Source organism: Schistocerca americana, chromosome 3 (assembly GCF_021461395.2).
Source record: "Schistocerca americana isolate TAMUIC-IGC-003095 chromosome 3, iqSchAmer2.1, whole genome shotgun sequence".
NCBI lineage: Eukaryota > Metazoa > Arthropoda > Insecta > Orthoptera > Acrididae > Schistocerca > Schistocerca americana.
In genome coordinates this window covers 870,118,290-870,142,795 of record NC_060121.1, presented here as the reverse complement: position 1 = coordinate 870,142,795, position 24,506 = coordinate 870,118,290, and the positions used below count along the sequence as shown (strand labels likewise).

At 42.9% G+C, this 24,506-nt stretch overlaps 1 pseudogene; it reads right to left on the bottom strand.

Annotated features, from left to right (window-relative positions):
• Nucleotides 1-24,063: 24,063 nt before the first annotated feature.
• On the bottom strand, nt 24,064-24,181 carry LOC124607585 (annotated as a pseudogene).
• Nucleotides 24,182-24,506: the final 325 nt, after the last annotated feature.

The following is a 24,506-nucleotide window of genomic DNA, read 5'->3' as shown; positions in this document are numbered from 1 at the left end:
CCTGACCAAAAGTCTTGTTCCTCCTGCCACCGAACTTCACTAATTCCCACTATATCTAACTTTAACCTATCCATTTCCCTTTTTAAATTTTCTAACCTACCTGCCCGATTAAGGGATCTGACATTCCACGCTCCGATCCGTAGAATGCCAGTTTTCTTTCTCCTGATAACGACGTCCTCTTGAGTAGTCCCCGCCCGGAGATCCGAATGGGGGACTATTTTACCTCCGGAATATTTTACCCAAGAGGACGCCATCATGATTTAATCATACAGTAAAGCTGCATGTCCTCGGGAAAAATTACGGCTGTAGTTTCCCCTTGCTTTCAGCCGTTCACAGTACCAGTGCAGCAAGGCCGTTTTGGTTAATGTTACAAGGCCAGATCAGTCAATCATCCAGACTGTTGCCCCTGCAACTACTGAAAAGGCTGCTGCCCCTCTTCAGGAACCACATGTTTGTCTGGCCTCTCAACAGATACCCCTCCGTTGTGGTTGCACCTACGGTACGGCCATCTGTATCGCTGAGGCACGCAAACCTCCCCACCAACGGCAAGGTCCATGGTTCATATTCGAATAGTAAAAATGGCAGCATCAAGTCTTTGAACAAGAACCTGAACGTGCACTTTCCATAACAGTTTACTATATATCTGAACACCTAGAAATCTGAACTGTTCAGTTTCACTAATCATATGCCCCTTCTGTGAAGTTAAAACGACAGGTTTTATTGAATTGGATGTTAGAAACTGTAAAAACTGAGTCTTACTGTGATTTAGCATTAGTTTATTTTCTACAAACCATGAACTTAGGTCATGAACTGTACTTTTAGGAACGGTGCCAATATTGCTCACAACCTCCTTTACTACCAGGCTAGTGTGCGGTTGGGATACTTGTGAGGAGCGGCAGTTGTGAGGAGACCCGGCAGAAAAGGTAGCGGGCTGTCTACAGGGACACTAAACAGGCAGCGCACCGCAGTTCAGTACTACTGTTGTAAAGATGGAATTCACCACGACAACGAAAGGGATGCCTCTAGCGATTTATAACGGTTACCAGTATTAGTGGACTATACCAACAATGAAGTATTAAGTTATTGGCGGTGCGTAAACGTAAACAAGTAGTGTAAAGGAAGACCAAACAACTTAGTTTTAGGCGAAGGCAGTCATACATGTATTCCGGACGTCGCGGCTAATGAAGTGCGAAAACACGTGGCAAACGCCAAAAGGCGTGCAAAAGAAACGGACACTTCAATTTATTCTGCTTACGCTGAGGAAATAGGGCCGCTGTTCAATCAAGGATACGACATCGTCACATCACTGCCGTCACACAGGAGTGCACAACGATCGCTGCAACGCATCAGACAAAAACGCATGGGATCTACACAAGATCCGACCAATGCTGCAGGAATAGTTCTGTAAGAACATCATTTGCTAGTGAATGATGGGAGCAAATTTTTACTTGCATATGACGACAGAGGACCAAATGACAGGATACTGGTGTTCGCCAGCGAAAGAGGAAAATCCTGTTTAACAGACTGCAATTTGTTCTTTGTCGATGGAATGTTCAAAAGCTCCAGCAAGCAATTTGGACAGTTATTTATTGCTTATGCCGATATTTCTAGTTCTGAGGAGGAAACAAACACAGTTCCAGCCGTGTACGCCTTGCTACCCAATAAAAAGCGAGAAACGTACGATCGCTTTTTCACAGCTGTTAAGATCAACGTACCTGGATGGAATCCTACAGCTATCATGATGGATTTTGAAGCCGCAATCATCCAATCAGTAACACATTTGTTTCCTGATGCAAAGATTAATGGATGCAACTACCATTTAAATCAGTGCTTGTGGAGGCAAGTGCAGAATTGCGGCCTTGTTGCTGCCTTCAAGGAAAACGAAGAAAATCGTTTTCACGTAAGATTGTGTTCCGCTTTGGCTCACATTCCCCTGGACATGTTAGATGATGGGTGGTTATGCATTCAGGAGAGCACGCCAGATAACGAATAACTGCAGGATTTTTACGACTATTTTATTGAACAATGGCTGGATACTTACTTTCCGCGTCCGGAACAAGACTTCAGACTTCCAAAAATCAGCAGCCAATATGGCCTTGTCATTCATTGTGCAGGCTGGTCTAAATATGCACAGATCAACAGGTGTTGAGGATCCTGGACAGAACCACACAGACAGAGAGTGTTCTCATTCTCTTTTAGGAAACCCCATTGCTGCAGGTTCGTCTTGCACTTTGGCACTTCTACCCTCATATGGTTTAGGGTTCTCCAGACTGTGTATGGTAGGTCTCCACCAGGCGCCAGTTTTTCTTTTACATCTTCATGGGGGTTTTTCAGGTCGATTTCCCACCTTTTCAAACGATTCTCTGCAGCCGACCCTTCCAGGGCTCGGGTACGTGACAGGAAACTCTTCCTCGAACAAAGCCGTCGGTCAGCAGGCTGGTGTCCATATAAAGGATGGCGCATGTCCTTTTCTTGCTTGGTTTTTTCGGCTTCGGCAGCGATGTCACGTCGTATGTTGGGCGGCGCGATCCCCATAATTAAGTACATCTTGTGCACTGGGGTTGGCCTGCAGCATCCGGTAAAAATCCGTGCCATTTCATTCACCGCGACATCAACTTTTTTCGCGTGTGTTGATGCAGACCATACTGGAGCGGCGTATTCCGCAGCTGACACACTGAGCGCAAGGGCTGAAGTTCTCAGGACTTTTGGGTTTGCACCCCAGGATCCGCTGGTTAGTTTCCTGATGATGTTGTTTCTAGCTGACACTTTTTCCCTTGTGGCATTACAATGATGTTTATAGGTCAGTGTGCGATCCAACGTGACACCAAGGTATTTGGGCGTTTTACAATGCTCGAGACCTTCACCTCTCCATATTACATTTAATTCGCGATTTGCCTCCCTGTTCTTTAAATGGAATGCACAGACCTGCGTCTTGGAATGGTTAGGCCTTAGGTGGTTTGCCTCATAAGGTACTGGTTAATTTCTCCTCTACATCTATCAAATTGTTACCTTGGGCTGCAACAGCAGTGTCACCGGCATACGTAAATTGACGCTTGATGTTTGGCACTGGTTGGTCATTTGTATATATATTATACAGAGTTGGAGCGAGGACGCTTCCTTGAGGTAGGCCATTCCTCTGATTTCTCCACCTGCTCTTCTTGCCCTGGAGACAGACGAAAAATCTCCTGTTATGCAGGAAAGTACCTATCAGTGATGTTAAATGGTAATCTCTTGTCACATTATATACTTTCCCAAGGAGCCTCCGATGGTTCACAGTATCATATGCAGTTGAAAGGTCTATGAATGCCACTCCCGTGATCTCTTTCCTCTCAAACCCATCCTCGATTTGTTGGGTCAGGTTCAGGACTTGACCGCAGCACGATTTGCCTGGTCGGAAACCTGCCAGCTGTGGGATGATCCGTTGTTCCAAGACGCTTTCTATGCGACTTAGCATCAGGCGTTCCAAGATCTTAAAACAGTGACGTAAAAGAGACACAGGTCGGTAGTTTTTTGGATCATCAGAGTCCTTTCCTGGTTTCAGAAGCGGAGCCACTGGGGCTTTCCTCCACATCTTTGGAATATGGAGCCTTTCTACACATGCGTTTATCAAATCTAGCAGCCGCAGTAGGGTATTACTGCCAAAGTTTTTAATTTGCTCGACTCGAAGTTCATCGATACCAGGAGCTCTGTTAATCTTCAAGCTGGAAATGGCTGCAGCAAGTTCTGACATTGTGAATGGTGCCTTGAAGTGATGATTTTCCTCTGCCGGATCGCGTGCTAATGGTTCCTGGTACTTTCTGCCGTGTGTTTTACCTTTCATAAGGAGTGTAGTGGTGACTTGATCTGCCGTGACGTTAGTAAATTTATCATTTGACTTTGTGGCGTCACCGTTAAGGTTCTTTAACGGTTTCCAAGCCCGCCTACTATTCACTTTCATGTCCAGGTTCTCCACGAGGTCACACCATTTGGCTTTGCGGTTCTCAACTATGACTGACACGAGTTCATCGCCTGCTAGAAGTGTCTCATCATCAAATGGGTCGTTATCGAAGAGCTTCTGATATCATTTCAGTAGTGGCTTTGCGTCCTCAGACCGTCCCGTAATATACTGTGTTCTGCATCCTCGCGGTATTTTTTTCCTAGACACCTTCTGAACGAGTTTGACAAAAGAGTCGTACATCTCAGGTTGTGGGGGGATTTTTGTTATTTCTACATCAATGAGCTCTCTAAATTTCTTCCAGTTGGCCTTTTTAAAATTGAACCTTATTTTAAAAGGGACTTGTTCAGGCTTAACAACTGCATTGACCGTGCAAATTATGGGCCGATGCTGGGTGTGGAGAATTGGCTCCCCAATCAGTTTTCCACATTGGTCAGCGAGTTTCTTGCTAACAAAGATGTTATCGGGATTGTACCCTTTCTTCCATCTGCCACTATTAAAGGAGCTTGGCAGTTTCGGGTCATGTATGAGCAGATAATGAAGACTTGCCAAGGGATATATGGAACTCCGCTGGAAGGCGTCACCTCACCAACAATGTTTCAGAAGAATGGAATCGGAGGATAAATACAGTAATTTCGAAGGTTCATCCAAATTTTTACTCCTTATTAAAAATTCTCAGAGAGAACGCAGATTATCATGGGCACGAATTTGACCGATTCGTTTTAAATCTAGGTGGGAAAAGAAGGAAGTCCGCAATTAAGACAGATGAGATAGTTCCTAAGGTCCTTACAAGGCTCCAAGTCGCGGCAATATAAAATCATTTCTTACATGCGTGGCCTATGCACAGAAATTACAATGAAAAGGAAATGGCTGAAGCTATAGCAACACTTGTAAATATTGAAAAGGGATTCAGTTCACGCCGATCGCTCTATTGTAAAAATTGCAAATAAATAATCATCCTGCAAATATTGTTAATAAACATAATGGGGGACGAAGGGAGACTACCTCCTCGTGGTGTTCCCTGGAAACGACACAAAGTCGGCTAAATGTCTCTTGCAAATTGTAAAAGTTTCACTAATGAAGTCTGAAAAGTCGTAACTTTTCTAACAATCACAATCAGCATTTTTGTGTAGACAATTTTAGAAACAATGTCTGTTTGAGTGGACGATGAATACATCTTGGTTCAATACATAAATTGCATTCCTTAACGCTAATTGCTAGCAGGACTCACATTAGACCTCAGTACACTTCCCGGCGTGGTACGGGAAAATTGAGGTTTATTTCGAAATAATAAAAGAAAAAAGTTTGTACTGAAAACCAAATTCTTTAGTTGGCTCCTCATAATATATGGTAAAAGGTTGCCACTCATATCATATCAAATTTTGGGTGAGGGGTTGAAAGATGGAAAACATTTTCGGTTTCTATAGCTTCTGTAAAATACATCGTTAAGTATGAGGTTGAGCGAAAATGATGCCTTTGGTAAGATTAATCAGAACAAAAATTCGAATGAAAAAGGTCTTACACATAACTGTGCTGCAACTAATGGCTGACATAATATCGTGGGGGCAAAATCAGCTTCGATTTCTAATTTGACTAAGGCCACTCTTCCTTGCCCAAAAAAATTCTGAAATAATGTAACCTGATTGCACTGGAGGAGTGTGAATGTCCCCCGTCAGCTGGCCGGGCTGGCACAAGCCGAGCGCTCAGTCACACCAAGCGGCAGCAGGTGGTGACCGAGCAGGTAGTGGCGCAGCATTTGCGACACACCCTGTGCCGGTCCCTCAGTATCCCGGATTTCTCACAAGTGTCACCACATTCTAGTTTCTCACAAGTGTCGCTTCTCACAAGTGTCTACAACTCGCTAGTGACATCAGCAAACAGAAATATATTAGAGTTACCCATAATACTAGAGGACATATTATTTATATAAATAAGGAACAGGAGTGGCCCAAACGCTGATCCCTAGGGCACCCCCCCCCCCCCCACTTGATTAGACTAGATTAGATTAGATTAATACTAGTTACATGGATCATGAATACGATATTTCGTAATGATGTGGAACGAGTCAAATTTTCCAATACATGACATAATTAAGTTAATTTAACGACATATTAAAGTTAATATAGCAACTTTTTTGTGTTTTTTTATTTTTTATTTTTTTAATAATTTTTTTGATAATTTTTTTTTAAATTTATATCTAAAAATTCCTCTATGGAGTAGAAGGTGTTGTCATTCAGAAATTCTTTTAATTTCTTCTTAAATACTTGTTGGTTATCTGTCAGACTTTTTATACTATTTGGTAAGTGACCAAAGACTTTAGTGCCAGTATAATTCACCCCTTTCTGTGCCAAAGTTAGATTTAATCTTGAATAGTGAAGATCATCCTTTCTCCTAGTATTGTAGTTATGCACACTGCTATTACTTTTGAATTGGGTTTGGTTGTTAATAACAAATTTCATAAGCTAGTATATATACTGAGAAGCTACTGTGAGTATCCCTAGATCCTTAAATAAATGTCTGCAGGATGATCTTTGGTGGACTCCATCTATTACTCTGATTACACGCTTTTGTGCAAAAATACTTTATTCCTCAGTGATGAATTACCCCAAAATATGATGCCATATAAAAGCAATGAGTGAAAAGAGGCCTAGTAAGCTAATTTACTAAGATGTTTATCACCAAAATTTGCAATGACCCTTATTGCATAAGTAGCTGAACTCAAACGTTTCAGCAGATCATCAATGTGTTTCTTCCAATTTAATCTCTCATTAATGGACACACCTAAAAATTTAGAATATTCTACCTCAGCTATATGCTTCTGATTAAGGCCTATATTTATTAATGGCGTCATACCATTCACTATATGGAACTGTATGTACTGTGTCTTATCAAAATTCAGTGAGAGTCCATTTACAAGGAACCACTTTGTAATTTTCTGAAAGACAGTATTGACAATTTCATCAGTTAATTCTTGTTTGTCGGGTGTGGTTACTATACTTGTATCATCAGCAAAGAGAAATAACTTTGCCTCTTCATGAATATAGAATGGCAAGCCATTAATATATATTAAGAACAACAAAGGACCCAAGACTGACCCTTGTGGAACCCCATTCTTGATAGTTTCCCAGTTTGAGGAATGTGCTGATCTTTGCATGTTATGAGAACTACTTATTTCAACTTTCTGCACTCTTCCAGTTAGGTACGAATTAAACCATTTGTGCACTGTCCCACTCATGCCACAATACTTGAGCTTGTCTAGCAGAATTTCGTGATTTACACAATCGAAAGCCTTTGAAAGCTCACAAAAAATCCCAATGGGTGGTGTTCGGTTATTCAGATCATTCAAAATTTGATTGGTGAAAGCATATATGGCATTTTCTGTTGAAAAACCTTTCTGGAAACCAAACTGACATTTTGTTAGTACTTCATTTTTGCAGATATGTGAAGCTACTCTTGAATACATTACTTTCTCAAAAATTTTGGATAAAGCTGTTCGAAGGGAGATTGGACGGTAATTGTTGACATCAGATCTATCCCCCTTTTTATGCAAAGGCATAACAATAGCATATTTCAGTCTATCAGGGAAAATGACCTGTTGCAGAGAGCTATTACACAGGTGGCTGAGAACCTTACTTATCTGTTGAGTACAAGCTTTTAGTATTTTGCTGGAAATGCCATCAATTCCATGTGAGTTTTTGCTTTTAAGCAGGTTTATTATTTTCCTAATTTCAGAGGGAGAAGTGGGTGAGATTTCAATTGTATCAAATTGCATAGGTATGGCCTCTTCCATTAACAGCCTAGCATCTTCTAATGAACACCTGGATCCTACTATATCCACAACATTTAGAAAATGGTTATTAAAAATATTTTCAACTTCTGACTTTTTGTTCGTAAAGTTTTCATTCAATTTGATGGTAATACTGTCTTCCTCTGCTCTTGGTTGACCTGTTTCTCTTTTAATAATATTCCAAATTGTTTTAATTTTATTATCAGAGTTGCTGACTTCAGACATGATACACATACTCCTGGATTTTTTAATAACTTTTCTTAATATAACACAGTAGTTTTTATAATGTTTGATAGTTTCTGGGTCACTACTCTTTCTTGCTGTCAGATACATTTCCCATTTCCAGTTACAAGATATTTTTATACCCTTAGTAAGCCATGGTTTGTTACAAGGTTTCTTACGAGTATATTTAACTATTTTCTTGGGGAAGCAGTTTTCAAATGCATTTACAAAAATTTCATGAAATAAATTATATTTTAAATTGGCATCAGGTTCACGGTACACCTCATCCCAGTCTAACTGCTGTAGGCTTTCCCTGAAATTTGCAATTGTTCAATCGTTGACTGAACGTACTACTTTGGAGGACTGTTTAGTATTGCTGAATGGAGCTGTGTCATATATTGTAACTAGCTGTGCACCATGATCAGAAAGACCATTCTCAACGGGCTGAGCATTTATCTGGTTAAACGTATCTTGGTCTATAAAGAAGTTATCTATCAGTGAGCTGCTATCTTTTACCACCCGAGTAGGAAAATCAATAACGGGTCTCAAATTGAAAGAACCGAGTAATACTTCAAGGTCATTTTTCCTATTACCCTCTTTCAGAGAATCTACATTGAAGTCCCCACAAATAATAATTTGCTTCCCTCTGTCTGACAGATAGCACAACAAGGAGTCCAAATTTTTCAGAAATAGATGAAAATTTCCTGATGGGGACCTATATACAGTTACAATTATAAATGTGCCTTTATTTAATTTAAGCTCACAGGCACATGCTTCTATATGTTTCTCTACACAAAACTTTTTTGTTTCTATACTTTTTGCACAATGATAACTTTTGACATATACGGCAACTCCTCCTTTCTCCATATTTTCTCTCATTACATGTGCAGAGAGCTTATATCCACTTACATTTACCTTATCCATATTGACAGTACCCCCACTCACACCCCAAAACACAGTCATTCTCAACATTGTATATAATGACCTTTTGCTATCTGTTGCCAAAGTAAGGGGTGAACCAATTTGAGCTATGGTCCAACTTCTAGAGCAATATTTTGTGATCAACACAATCAAACGCATTAGTTAAATCAAAAAATATACCTAGTGTTCGAAAGCTTTTGTTTAACCCATCCAGTACCTCACAGAGAAAAAAGAATAGCATTTTCAGTCGTTAAACGACTTCTAAAGCCAAACTGCACATTTGATAGCAAATCATGTGCTATAAATGATCAATTATCCTTCATACACAGCCTTTTCAGTAACTTTAGCAAACACTGATGGCATAGAAATAGGTCTAAATCGTCTACATTACCACTTTTTCCCGTTTTATAAAGTGGATTTACTACTGAGTACTTCAGTCTTTCAGGAAACTGACAATTCCTGAAGGCAAAATTATAAATATGCCTAAATACAGGGCTAACATGTGCAGCACAGTACTTTAATATTCTGCTAGGCACTCCATCATAACCATGAGAGTCCTTAGTCTGTGATTTAATTGTTGACTCAATCACCACGTTGTCTGTATTAAAGAGGAGTATTTCAGACATCGATCTCGGAAAGTTATATGATTCCCTGTGGAAACTAAATTTTTATTTAATTCACCAGCAATGCTGAGAAAATGATTGTTAAATACTGTACATATATCTGATTTATCAGTAACAGAAATATTTTTACTACGAACTGACTTTATATCTTCGTACTTGTACTGCTGACCAGACACTTCCTTCACAACTGACCATATGGTTTTAATTTTATCCTGTGAATTTGCTGCTCTATTGGCATACCTCATACTGTTTGACTTCCTAATAACATTTTTAAGTACCTTATAATACTGTTTGTAATGGGCTACAGTATCTTGATTGTGACTGCCTTAAAATTTGTATATAATTCCCACTTTGTTCTACATGATATCCTTATCCCACTAGTCAGCCATCCGGGCTGCCTATTGCTGCTAGTACCCCGCTTAGAATGTTCTAGTGGAAAGCAGCTTTCAAAGAGCATGAAAATTGTGTTAAGTAAAGCATTATATTTATCATCTATGTTATTGGCACTATAAACATCCTGCCACTCTTGTTCCATGACAAAGTTTAAAAAACTGTCTGTTGCTGTTGGTTTAACTTTCCTATGTAGTTTGTAATTAAATACGACATTGGTTTGTGTACAAAAACCTTTTAGTGTTAAAATTTGTGCATCATGGTCTGAAAGGCCATCTAGTAATGAAGAATGAATAAAAATATTGTCTATGGCTGTGCTACTGTTCCCCTGCACCCTAGTTGGAAGAAACACAGTCTGCATCAGATCATATGAATTTAGGAGATCTACCAACATCCTTTTTCTTGCACCATCATATACAAAATTTATATTGAAGTCACCACCTATAACTAATTTCTGGTACTTCCTACAAAGTGAGCCAAGAATCATTTCTAGCCTGAGCAGAAATGCTCTGAAGTCAGAGTTAGGGGACCTATAAACAACATCAATTAGAAGTTTGGTTTAACTAAATTCAACTGCCCCTGCACAACATTCAAATATCTGTTCAGTGCAGTGCTGTGATATGTCTATGGACTCAGATGGAATGCTGTTTTTTTATGTACATAGCCACTCCCCTACCCCGCAATGAACTCTTGAAGAACAGTCAGCTAATCTGTATCCTGGTAAAGGAAGCCTCTGAATTGTCAAATTATTTAAGTTGTGCTCCGACATACCAATAATTTCAGAGTCAACATCCATAAGCAGTTCACTAACTTTGTCTCTAATACCTCCTATATTTTGATGAAATGTGCTAATTCCTTCTCTACTTGGAAACTTGATGTCCTCTGAAGGTGAGCCCTTAGTAAAAGGGACTTCCTTCAAGCAGGTCAGTCTAAAAAAGTTGCAGCTCTAACACCAACAACTACAGGAATTTTTCCATGAGTGATCCCACCACCACCAACACCGTCACCTATAAGCTTTGCAATCTCCCCTTCCCATATCTATTGAGATGCAGGCTATGCCTAGTGAAACCCGGTCTACTGACAGACCCAAAGACCCAACTGGCATCAATGAAATGTGACCCATGCCCTCTGCAATCAGCGTCCTCTCGAGTCCCATGTTAGCACACCTAATAGTCGCATTAAGATAAGGCTGATCACGAGGCTGAAACAGTTCCACAAAATACACATTAGTGCCACCAGTTTGAGTAGCTATCTTTACCACGTCACGACCTACGTCATATTCCCCATCCCTATCAAGCATGTTCCCTGCTCCACTCACTATCAGTACCTGATCCTCCTTCGTAAAATTCCTGCATAGCTCTCCCCCCCCCCCCCCCCCCCCCCCCCTCCAACACTTCCTGCAAGTGCTGGCCTACGCCTCTACTGTGCAAGCTACCTAGCAGCAGAACCTCCTTCTTTCTGTTAGACTTTGCAACTGACGTAGGTCTCCTAACTGCTGAGGACTGCTGCATGTTCCCTACATCTACAGCTACAAGAGGCTCCTCTCCACTCTGATAGTTGGTCAAATATATTGCATAAAGTCAAAGTATAGCTGTCTGAATACCTCCTCCTCCTATCTGCCTTCTTGCCAACTGCCAGTTCCCATTCCCCATCACCCTTCACCCTCCTCAACGTATCTAGTTCCTCCTTTTCACATTGTAACTGCAACTGAAGGGCACAGATCTTACTCTCCTTCATTAGTATTCGAGGGGGACTGTGCAAGCACTTTGGTTGCCTTCTCATGAATAACATCTCACTCATGTTAACAAACTGCTTTTCTATTGAGACTGATTACATTGAAAAATAATTAAAGATGTATTCTAAACTAATGTCATGATGGAGAAGCATATTATTTTCTCTATATCCGCATTTTCAGCTGTAGCAGCATGAACATTAGTGGCATGGGAAGCAGCCTTGAACTGTAACTAGGTCACAGTAACAGTCTGCTCGACCGACAACGCCGCTGTCATTATTGCAATTCAGTAAACACTCTCACTTCTGCACCCCGCATCAGTGTGTCAACGACTTGAGACAAAGGAAGCTTGTGCAGTTTGACCTCAGTCATCGTCCTCTGCTCCAGAGGTTTCCAGGTGACACCAGAATTTAAACCTCCAGGCCCAGCCCGTCACTATCAGCACAGCTGTGCCCTACCATGACGTGCAGCCCATGTCAGTTATCATTGTACTTATGACATAACTACATTCGCCATCTCTAGTCCATGAGCTGGCCGGTGTGGCCGTACGGTTCTAGGCGCTTCGGTCTGGAACCGCGTGATCGCTACGGTCGCAGGTTCGAATCCTGCCTCGGGCATGGATGTGTGTGATGTCCTTAGGTTAGTTAGGTTTAAGTAGGACTAGGGGACTGATGACCACAGATGTTAGGTCCCATAGTGGTCAGAGCCATTCGAGCCATTCTAGTCCATGCGGCAGCGGCCATCGTCTGCCTGAGCCTCAACTGCTAGCTATCTGCTGCCACCTTCATGGTCCAAGCCACGCTGGGAGTTCCAATCAGCCCAGTAACAGCCAATGCCTATCGCCAGTCTCTAGCTGGGAGTTCCATATTCGTCACCCAGGTAGTTCTGTTCGGCTCGCCTGCCTGTCACTGGATACCATCTGACTCACTGTCGCCTGCTGCTTACTTTCTGCCTGCTGCAGAGACTTTATTCTCCGTTCATGTATGTTTGTTAATAAAGAGTTTTGGCAACAGACTGGCTACCCACATCGTCTGCACCTCCACTCACGTCCAACAGGGAACTGCACGCCCACACACCTTCTCGAAGAACAGCCCATTACGCTTGGTGTCAAAACAACTGTTGTAGGCTATAATGGTGGAGCAACAGAGGACAGAAACGAAGAGGATGCAGCAGCAGTGGCAGTCAGTGCAGGATTTCAAGAAAGTGCCGATTTTGGCCCTGACAGGTTGTATTTTTCCTTTGCTTTCGTTTCTCTTTAGGTGCGTTGCACGGTTTCAATAGTAGCAGTAACGAAAAATATCTGTCAATGAGCTCCAGAGGCAATGCAGCATTTGCTTAATGACGTTGTTAAACTGCAAGTAGGTAACATTAAATTACACTACTGGCCATTAAAATTGCTACACCAAGAAGAAATGCAGATGATAAACGGGTATTCATTGGACAAATATATTATACTAGAACTAACATGTGATTACATTTTCACGCAATTTGGGTGCATAAATCCTGAGAAATCAGTACTCAGAACAACCACCTCTGGCCGTAATAACGGCCTTGATACACCTGGGCATTGAGTCAAACAGAGCTAGAATGGCGTGTACAGGTGCAGCTGCCCATGCAGCTTCAACACGATACCACTGTTCATCAAGAGTAGTGACGCGTATTGTGACGAGCCAGTTGCTCGGCCACCATTGACCAGACGTTTTCAATTGATGAGAAATCTGGAGAATGTGCTGGCCAGGGCAGCAGTCGAACATTTTCTGTATCCAGAAAGGCCCGTACAGGACCTGCAACATGCGGTCGTGCATTATCCTGCTGAAATGTAGGGTTTCGCAGTGATAGAATGAAGGATAGAGCCACGGGTCGTAACACATCAGAAATGTAACGTCCACTGTTCAAAGTGCCGTCAATGCGAACAAGAGGTGACCGAGGCGTGTAACAATGGCACCCCATACCATCACGCCAGGTGATACGCCAGTATGGCGATGACGAATACACGCTTCCAATGTCCGTTCACCGCGATGTCGTCAAACACGGATGCGACCATCATGATGCTGTAAACAAAACCTGGATTCATCCGAAAAAATGACGTTTTGCCATTCGTGCACCCAGGTTCGTCTTTGAGTACACCATCGCAAGCACTCCTGTCTGTGATGCTGCGTCAAGGGTACCCACAGCCATGGTCTCCGAGCTGATAGTTGTGCTGCTGCAAACGTCGTCGAACTGTTCTTGCGAACGTCCCCATCTGTCCACTCAGGGATCGAGACGTGGCTGCACGATCCCTTACAGCCATGCGGATAAGAAGCCTGTCATCTCGACTGCTAGTGATACAAGGCCGTTGGGATCCAGCACGGCGTTCGGTATTGCCCTCCTGAACCCACCGATTCCATAGTCTGCTAACAGTCATTGGATCTCGACCAACGCGAGCAGCAATGTCGCGATACGATAAACCGAAATCGCAATAGGCTACAATCCGACCTTTATCAAAGTCGGAAACGTGATGGTACGCATTTCTCCTCACAGGAGGCATCACAACAACGTTTCACCAGGCAATGCCGGTCAACTGCTGTTTGTGTATGAGAAATCGGTTGGAAACTTTCCTCATGTCAGCACGTTGTAGGTGTCGCCACCGGCGCCAACTTTGTGTGAATGCTCTGAAAAGCTAATCATTTTCATATCACGGCATCTTCTTCTTGTCGGTTAAATTTCGCGTCTGTAGCAAGTCATCTTCGTGTTCAAAATAATGTTCAAATGTGTCTGAAATCTTATGGGACTTAACTGCTAAGGTCATCAGTCCCTAAGCTTACACAGTACTTAACCTAAATTATCCTAAGGACAAACACACCCACCCATGCCCGAAGGAGGACTCGAACCTTCACCGGCATCTTCGTGATGTAGCAATTTTAATGGCCAGTAGTGTACATGAGAAAATGGAGAAGATAGGGAAAAATAATGAATCTTTGCACAAGGAAATATGAAGGCTTTTCTGTAAGTAATGCAACACATTTTTCTTTCTGAAAGTAGGTTGGATTTATTCAGTCATTCAGTCATTGGATCTCGACCAACGCGAGCAGCAATGTCGCGATACGATAAACTGCAATCACGATAGGCTACAATCCGACCTTTATCAAAGTCGGAAACGTGATGGTACGCATTTCTCCTCCTTACACGAGGCATCACAACAACGTTTCACCAGGCAGGCACCTTTGTTATTCCCCAGCCGACCGCTGTGCCCGAGCGGCTCTAGGAGCTTCAGTCCGGAACCGCACTGCTGCTATGGTCGCAGGTTCGAATCCTGCCTCGGGCATGGATGTGTGTGATGTCCTTAGGTTAGTGAGGTTTAAGTAGTTCTACGTCTAGGGGGCTGATGACCTCAGGTGTTAACTCCCATGGTGCTTAGAGCCATTTGAACCATTTTGTTATTTCCTACTCTTTTGGCTAAAAAACCCTATTTTTCAACATAACATCTGTTCAGAGCGACAGCCCTAAGTCATCTTACTGGGAGGGCCTGTATGCTCTTGTGGTGCCACTCTACTAGTCGACATCAGGCCCAACATCTTACTGCAGTTGTGCAGCGAGGTGTTTGCTTGTGATCCATCGATCGCCTCGAAAGAGACTGCCCCAACACTGCAGGAGTCACAGCTGCGTGCGGCCCGGACATGGGAAAGGTTTGAGCGACCTTGTGATGATGACACGCTCCTTCCCCAAGGACTCACTGTGCTTTCGTCCACTGCCAGGTCTCCGTAGACATTCTGGAGTATCTATGAACATCTGCAATGCTCTTACCACCAAAAGAAACTCTATGACACCTCTCTGCTTAGAACGCACCTCTGTTACAGACGCCATTATAAAGGCTACATATAGTGTCGCACCTGTCGGAACTTCAAGAAACCATAGGGGTTGAAGCACCGATATTCTGCATTTTTCAGCCGAAGCTGACCGAGAAAAAAAATATATTGCATAACTTATTTTACGCCCCTTGTAGATAATTTGGGTGGGTGAAAAAAGCAATGGTCGACTTCTAGAGTGTCTCCACCCATCCTTAATGCTGGTACCACTTCCGTAGAAGTCCCACTTTCAGGTAAGTCTGGGGAAGATGTTTTTCGTTCAAATGGTTCAAATGGGTCTGAGCACTATGGGACTTAACATCTGTGGTCATCAGTCCCCTAGAACGTAGAACTACTTAAACCTAACTAACCTAAGGACATCACACACATCCATGCCCGAGGCACGATTCGAACCTGCGACCGTAGCAGTCGCGCGGTTCCGGACTGAGCGTCCAGAACAGCTCGGCGAAGATGTTTTTGTCCTTGTTGACAATGTACAACCGAAAAGTTAGGGAACTGGAGCAGCGGGCAATTCTTAGGTGTCGCTCATTTAAAAGCAGGATGGGATGCTAGAACATTTAATATGCAATGAGAAGTTGAGGGATGCTTACTCCTTCATAGACTTTCAGGAACGGTTAGAGGGTCGTTAAAGAAGAAAGAATACTTCTAGGTATTGTCGTGAACAACTTAACTGAATAATGCGTAAACAAGTAGAATCGGTAGAAAATTTTGTAGACTGTATCGGAAAATTCAGTATTAAGACATCTGAATTGATGGATGATGATCGCGCCAGTAAGGCAATTCAGCGGGAAGCAGAACATCGGACGCTTGATGCCTTTTTCTGAGTCTGCTATCTGAAATGTCACGAAAAGTTCGCACAGAATTCCCAAAAACCTCGGCCAAAGCAGTGGCAGCTGTGACAGCAGTTGGCTAGGCCAAGAGAGAAGCGATCAGTTTTTAATACAAAAGTCATTATGTAATAGATGTGGCTCTCTAGATCATATTCAGCAGTTTTGTAGGAAGCAACAATGTCAAAGCTACAACCATGTGGACCAATCTGCACGTGGAATATGGAATCAGGGTAACACTCACTTATCTCCGTAGAATGGGGCAGTGGGTGGTGTAATCACTCCACAACATGTGTGACCATGGGACACCACTGTGCGAAATCGGTGGCAGATATTTGTCTATCCCACTATACGAAGGAAAGATTGGTTCAAATGGCTCTAAGCACTACGGGACTTAACAACTGAGGTCATCAGTCCCCTAGCCTTAGAAACTACTTAAACCTAACTGACCTAAGGAGATCACGCACATCCATGCCCGAGGCAGGATTCGAACCTGCGACCGTAGCAGCAGCGCGATTCCGGGCTGAAGCGCCTAGAACCGCTCAGCCACAACGGCCGGCGAAGGGAAGATTGTCTAAGGCTTTGTTTGATACAGGATCATAGTGTATTAGGTGTCGTGAGTTTGAACCTGTCACATTGTAGCCTAAATGGTGTGCATGGTAAAAGTGTTTATTCACTTCGTTCGGTACTGATGGTATTTCCGAGTGGGGAGGAGAGGCTTCCAGGTGTGTGTGAAAGTTCTCGCTGTCGTACGCATAAGATACGATGTCATTCTTGGGCTAGGCTTCCTAGTTAAACGTTACACCAAAGCAGTTTATAACAGTGCATGGTGGGGCTGGATGGGAGATCATTCCGTATTCACTTTACTACTGAAAGGACCGGACTGTTGCAAGGAATACCTGAGACATCAGGCAAGCCAATTAAAATATGTGCACACTATATTAGACTTGAATGCTTAAAGGTACAAGAAAGCTGCTTTGGATGAACGTAGGAGTTGACCTGCTAGTTAATACTTTGTGTCTAGTAGAGCTTTTACCATGGAATGACGAAGTGGGTCAGGCACAATGTTTCATGTACCATAGGGTAGACAATTTCGGTTCAGAAGAGGTGAGGTTATCAAGAGGTGCACTAATAGCTAAACTAGAAATGTCAGAGGAAGATGAGTTGAACAGGGATTTCAGTATAGAATACACAAATCTGGGACAGTCTTTCGATTTAACTACACTAAGGGGAAAGGTGTCGCATCTGAAAGAATGTGATAGGGTGGACATGGAGAGATTATAAGAGGAATATGTGGAATTATTTAACCCCCCTGGGCCGTTGCCGGCTACGCCACTGGTGCAGCACAGAATTCCCACTGGGAATGAGCTGCCTGTATGCGAAAAACCTTATTAGGTCCCACATTAACTACAACCACTGATGGAGGATGAGTTTGTTTGAGTGGCCATCCTCTACAGCAAGCACAGAAAATTTGTTTCGCAAATAACAACCGCCTTTTCTTGATGCATTGTATTTTATTTTTCTCAGGCGCGTTTCGCCTTTTTCACTTTAAGGCACCATCAGTTGGATCTATAATGATACAGTTTCGTTTTGACATGTGTTATTTATGGATCATAAAATAGTTCACGTCTCGTTTTTCTTATGTAAATAAGTGACCACTTACACTTCTTCGCGTTTGTGGTTCGCATCTGCATTTCCTCTCATCTGGTCGCGTGATGGAGGTCACTCTACAGCTGTATTTCCGAAACGCAGTAAAGGAACTAAAAGAAAAATTCGGAGTAGGAATTAAAATCCATGGAGAAGAAATAAAAACTTTAAGGTTTGCCGATGACATTTTAATTCTGTCAGAGACAGCAAAGGACCTGGAAGAGCAGCTGAACGGAATGGACAGTGTCTTGAAAGGAGGATATAAGATGAACATCAACAAAAGCAAAACGAGGATAATGGAATGTAGTCGAATTAAATCGGGTGATGCTGAGGGAATTAAATTAGGAAATGAGACACTTAAAGTAGTAGATGAGTTTTGCTATTTGGGGAGCAAATTAACTTATGGCTGTTGAAGTATGGAGGATACAAAATGTAGACCGGCAATGGCCTGGAAAGCGTTACTGAAGAAGAGAAATTTGTAACATCGAGTATAGATTTAAGTGTCAGGAAGTCTTTTCTGAAAGTAATTGTATGAAGTGTAGCCATGTATGGAAGTAAAACGTGGACGATAAATAGTTTAGACAAGAAGAGAATAGAAGCTTTCGAAATGTGATGCTACAGAAGAATGCTGAAGATTAGATGGGTAGATCACATAACTAATGAGGAGGTATTGACTAGAATTGTGGAGAAGAGAAATTTGTGGCACAACTTGACTAGAAAAAGGGATCGGTTGGTAGGACATATTCTGAGGGATCACCAATGTAGTATTGGATGGCAGCACGGAGGGTAAAAATCGTAGAGGGAGACCAAGAGATGAATACACTAAACAGATTCAGGGTGTAGGTTGCAGTAGGTACTGGGAAATGAAGAGGCTTGCTCAGGATAGAGTAGCATGGAGAGCTATATCAAACCAGTCTCTGGACTGAAGACCACAACAACAAAGCATGTTTTTAGGTTCGGAACCTTTTTTTAATGTCTTTTTCATCTTCTTTGCCCTTATTGCTGAGATGCACTATCAGTATTCTGTCATTAGTTACAGATATTTCCGATCAAATATTTGTAACTAGTCACACAGAAGACTGATAGTACATCTCAACAATAAGGGCAAAGAGGAAAAAGGGAGAGAAAAACGTTCGGAACGTAAAAACACGCTTGTTTCGGAAATAGAGCTGTAGAGCGAATCCAGCATGTGGTCAGATGAGAGGAGACGCAGATGCCAAACAAAAACGCGAATAAGTGTAAGTAATCAGTTATTTACATAAAAAACGAGACATGAACTGTTTTATAATCCACAAATAACACATATCAAAACGAAACTGGATTATTCTAGATCCCACTGATGATGCCTTAATGTGAAAAAGGCGAAACGCATCTGGGAGAAATAAAATGCGGTTTCTATTTACAAAACAAATAGCGATGGAGGAGTTTGTTGGTCAACAGCTCCCGGATGGAATTACGGAATAAAGTGCCGGTCGCTGGGCAGCATCTGTCATAATCGTTCCAAAGAAGTCATCAGATGGTAAGGAGGCTTATTAATTCTGCTGTGATTATAGAAATTTAAACTAATGGACAACACTATGCTGAACATTACACAAACATTAGACAACCCGACACAATGCCAATATTTTACCACTATGGATTTACAAAGCAGCCACCAACGATTAGAAACAGCACTAAAGGGCAGACCCAGAACAATGTTTTCGGTTACATTTGGTCACTATCAGTATCGTCGGAAGCCATTCGGTCTGAAAAATGCAGCAATGACTTTCCAATGCTAGTTAGATGGGGTGCTAGGGGGTCTGAACCGAAACAGTGCATAGCCTACCTATATGATACCATTCGTTTCTCCAAGGACGTCCAGGAGCAGGTGGTATATCTACGACAGATATTTGAATGCTTACATGCGGAACAACTGCCTGTTAATTTATCAAAGCGTCACTTCATATTACAGGAGGCTCGCTATTTCGGCTCTCGGATAAGCCAAGATGGTGCACGAACTGATCCAAGACTGGTATGAGCCATAAAGAATTTCCTTATGCCTACCACAGTGAAGGAATTACAGTCATATCTTGTGTCCACCAATTTTTACAGAAGATCATTCCAAAATTTGCAGAGGTTGCAAGACCCCTTATACATTTGTTAAACAAGGGAATAAAGTTTCAGTGGACTCCAGATTTTGAAGCAGCATTTGAGTGTCTGGAAGATTTATTGACCACTGCACCTTTCCTTGCTTTCCCTGGCTATCAAAAGCAGTTTATATTGTCATCTGACACGAGCAACGATGCTCTAGGCTGTGTTTTAAGTGCACAGATAGACGTGAGAGAAAATCTAACAAGTTATGCTTCTAGACAGCTCAATAACACAGAGAAGAACTATTCATCTACTAAAACAGAAATGTTCGTGTTAATTTTTGGCATCACCTATTTCCATTGTTATCTGTGTTGGAGGCGCTTTTAAGTCATAACGGATCACACTGCACTGAAATGGCTAATGCGACTAAAAGATCCAACCAGCCATTTCACCCACTGGACTTTACTGGTGAGCAGCTTCGATTTCAAGGTTGTACTTTGTCCAGGAGAACCTCGTGGTAATGCAGGCAGATTTTGTCACAAATTACGTGGCGGGAGAATGTATTGGAGTAACTGTGGAAGAATGGCGCAAAGCTCAGGCCACCAAACCAGTTTGTCAGCAACTTTCAAGGCAACTCGGCTTTGACGACGGAGTGCTGTTTAATACGATGTGGTTGCTGGATAGCTGTGCCTGCAAGTTTGCGAAATGAAGTACTGAGACAGGCCCACAATACCATATCAGCAAGGCATAGCGGATAACGTGTCATGGACTGCTGTATTGTGGAAAACTATTGGTGGGCAACGAGGAGACAATATGTAAAGCGTTATCTAAAGAACTACATTCCTTGCACTCAAACTGCAGAGATGAATCGTCAGCAAATCTCATTACAAAGATTAGTTGAGGCAGACAGATCATTTCAAATGACTAGAACTGACATCTTTGTCCCCTAAACACAAACACCAGCAGTCAATCAATGTGTATTGACCATTATTGATCACTTCTCACATTTATTAGTCATGAACACCATTCCAAATAAATAGGCAGAAACAGTGATGCAAGCTATGTTTAACCAATGATTACCGAAATTCAGAACACCAGAGACTGTAATTAATAAAAAAGTACTAATTTTATGTCTGAGTTAGCGAAGCAGTTGTGCTGAGTATTACAGATGATGAAGCCGGCCGGTGTGACCGAGCGGTTCTAGGCCCTTCAGTCTGAAACCACGCGACAGCTACAGTCGCAGGTTCGAATCCTGCCTCGGGCATGGATGTGTCTGATGTCCTTAGGTTAGTTAGGTTTAAGTAGTTCTAAGTTCAAGGGGACTGATGACCTCAGCAGTTAAGTCCCATAGTGCTCAGAGCCATTTGAACCATTTGAACAGACGATGAAGTTATAGACTAATGCACTACGCCCACAAGCGAACAGCAGAATTGAAAGAGTTCACAGGACAGCAACGAAAATGTTAAATTATTACGTAAATAGTAACCATAATGATTGGGATGCGCTACAACCGTTTGTCATGTCCATATACAACTCGAAAATCCACGCAAACACGGTTTCATCCTCCTATGATGTTGCTTTTGGCCAAAAAATGCCATCGTCTTTCGAATTACGCTAACCAACGCCAGAAGAAGATACATCCTCCGTTCGAAATTTTGCTAATAGATTAAAAAGTATCTGGTTTCAGGTTAAAAAGACGGATACAAAGATTCTAGAACGGCAGGAAGGGACCCACAACAACTAAGCATAGCTGCCTAATTACCATATCGAGGCACTGGGTAAAGTTATCTAACACCTATGTGCCGAAAGGCAAAACTAAAAAGTTCCTTCTGCATTAGCAAGGATCCTACCAGGTAGTCGAGATTGTGGTGTCACCGCCAGACACCACACTTGCTAGGTGGTAGCTTTAAATCGGCCGCGGTCCATTAGTACATGTCGGACCCGCGTGTCGCCACTGTGTGATCGCAGACCGAGCGCCACCACAAGGCAGGTCTCGAGATACGGAATAGCACTCGCCCCAGTTGTACGGACGACATTGCTAGCGACTACTCTGACGAAGCATCGCTCATTAGCCGAGCAGATAGTCAGAATAGCCTTCAGCTAAGTCCATGGCTACGACCTAGCAAGGCGCCATTAGCCTTACATAGCAATTGATAGTTTGATAGTTATCGTATGAAATGTCTCATCAAGAACGCTGTATACAAATGGTGGATTAAAGTTAAGTATTCCAGCAGCTACGTACTTTTCTTTATAGCATTTATGAAGTCTCCTGTTTCAGACCATCAAGTCCGCCTGCTTGCTTAATGGCCACCTCCCTTAAATAATGTGCGTAGTGTTGGCAATCTGTCAACACTACAGAGATGACATCACCAGTTATCATCAAACTACAGCTCTCGACCCAAATCACAATGGTACAAGCAGGAACAATTCATCCATTTCAGGATGAACCAGAATCACCACCTAAGTTATCAAGGGCCATGCCACTCTGACCTCCGGGTCCCATCAGATCACCAGAGTTAAGCATGCCGTGGCAAGTATTTGGGTAGGTGAACATATGGGTATGCCGAAAGCTGTTGGCAGCTCTGGCCTTCACCTTCACAGCAGAGGGACAGGAGGGGTTGTGGTGTAAGGTTCCCGATACGATAGTTCTGGGCACTACACATTGAAGTTTGAATAGTTTGGCTCGAGCCCCCACGTGCTATGGCACGAAAAAATATATATTTGTTACAGTCAGCTTAATTGAGAGGCCCAGAGATGTAGCTGGTCTCAATAGTTTGATTACGTTTTTCGCCACAGGATGACAGCTCACACCTGTGGTAAACTCTTAGTTCTGTTTTTATCAGTTTTTCTCTGGCATATAAATTCCTCCAAGCACGCCAGCACGGCCATATGCGCCCCTGCCAAGCGTCCACTCGGGTTTTTCCAACTCCGCGTACATGCTAGCCGCTCGCCACGGCCCTGTAGCAACCGCCAGCCACGTGCTCTGCGGCGGGAAACCCCCGCTCTAATCTCCCGCCACAATTTGTACGCTCGCACCGATCACCAGACTTTGCGCCAAAGCCCTGGATTACATTCCAAACGCTTCCACAGTGTCTCATGAAGTGAGGGCACGTGACACTGTTGACTGTGTTCCATCCGTCAGGTGGAGACGTTAAGCTATTTGAGAGGAGCAGGCTATGCGCTAGCAATAGTTTCACCATCCCCTTCTCTCGCCGTCATCCAACGCATACATTACACAACAGACTTTCACTTAAACAACATACAACGTTCCGAGTTCGTGGAGGAAACGTGCCCTTGGATGCGAAGGATAGAAAGCACTTTTCAAATGCAGGCAGCTGAACCTGCCCTTCAGGGTCTCACAGTTATTCTTGCCATATGACTTTTCTTTTCTTTACTGTCTAAGTTAGCGGTAGCTCCTTCTGAAGGGGAAAGGGAACTGGTTGGAGAAAATAAGAGAAAGAAAGGTGGAACAAAGCAAATGACACAGGATGTAGTTGTAGTTGATACAACACATCGACATGTCATAAGACCATGAGGTAACCTTGCACGCTAATCCTTTGTGTTTGTAATTAGTCATTAGTGATGTTTGTACTTCTTATGGTTATGCCTACATCTACATCTACTCTGCAAGCGACCGTAATGCGCGTGGTGGAGGGTACCCTGTACCACTACTAGTCATTTCCTTTCCTGTTCCACTCACAAACAGAGCGAGAGAGAAACAGCTGTCTATATGTCTCCATACGAGCACTAATTCCTCGTAACTTAGGCACAATATATGTTGGCGGCAGTAGAATCGTTCGAAAGGCAGCTGCAAAGGCCGGTTCTCTAAATTTTCTCAATAGTAACTAACTAAACTCCACCCCGACAGCTCATGAAGGCCCGAACGTACTGACTGGGCGCCGTGTCATCCTCTGTTCATAAGCATCATCACTGGATGCGGATATGGAGGAGCATGTGGTCAGCACACCACTCTCCCGGCCGTATGTCAGTTTCCATTACCAGAGCCGCTACTTCTCAATCAAGTAGCTACTCAGTTTGCCTCACAAGGGCTGAGTGCACCCCGCTTGCCAGCAGCGCTCAGCAGACTGGATGGTCACCCATCCAAGTCCTAGCCCAGCCCGACAGCGCTTAACTTCAGTGATCTGAAGGGAACTGGTGTTACCACTGCAGCAAGGCCGTTGGCTTTCTCAATAGTATTCCCTGAAAAGAAGGTAGCCTTCCCTCCAGGATTCCCATTTGAGTTCCTGAAGCATTATCGTAGTACTTACATGTTGTTCAAACCTAACAGTAAAAAATCCAGCAAACTGCCTCTGAACTGCTTCAATGTCTTCCTTTAGTCCAACCTGTATGGATCCCAAACACTCGAGCAGAACTCAAGAACAGGTCACACCAGCGACCTCTAAGCAGTCTCCTTTACAGATGAACCACACTTTACTAAAGTTCGCCTTCCCTACCACAGTTCTCACATGCTGTTCCATTTCGTATCACTTTGCAACGTTATGTCCAGA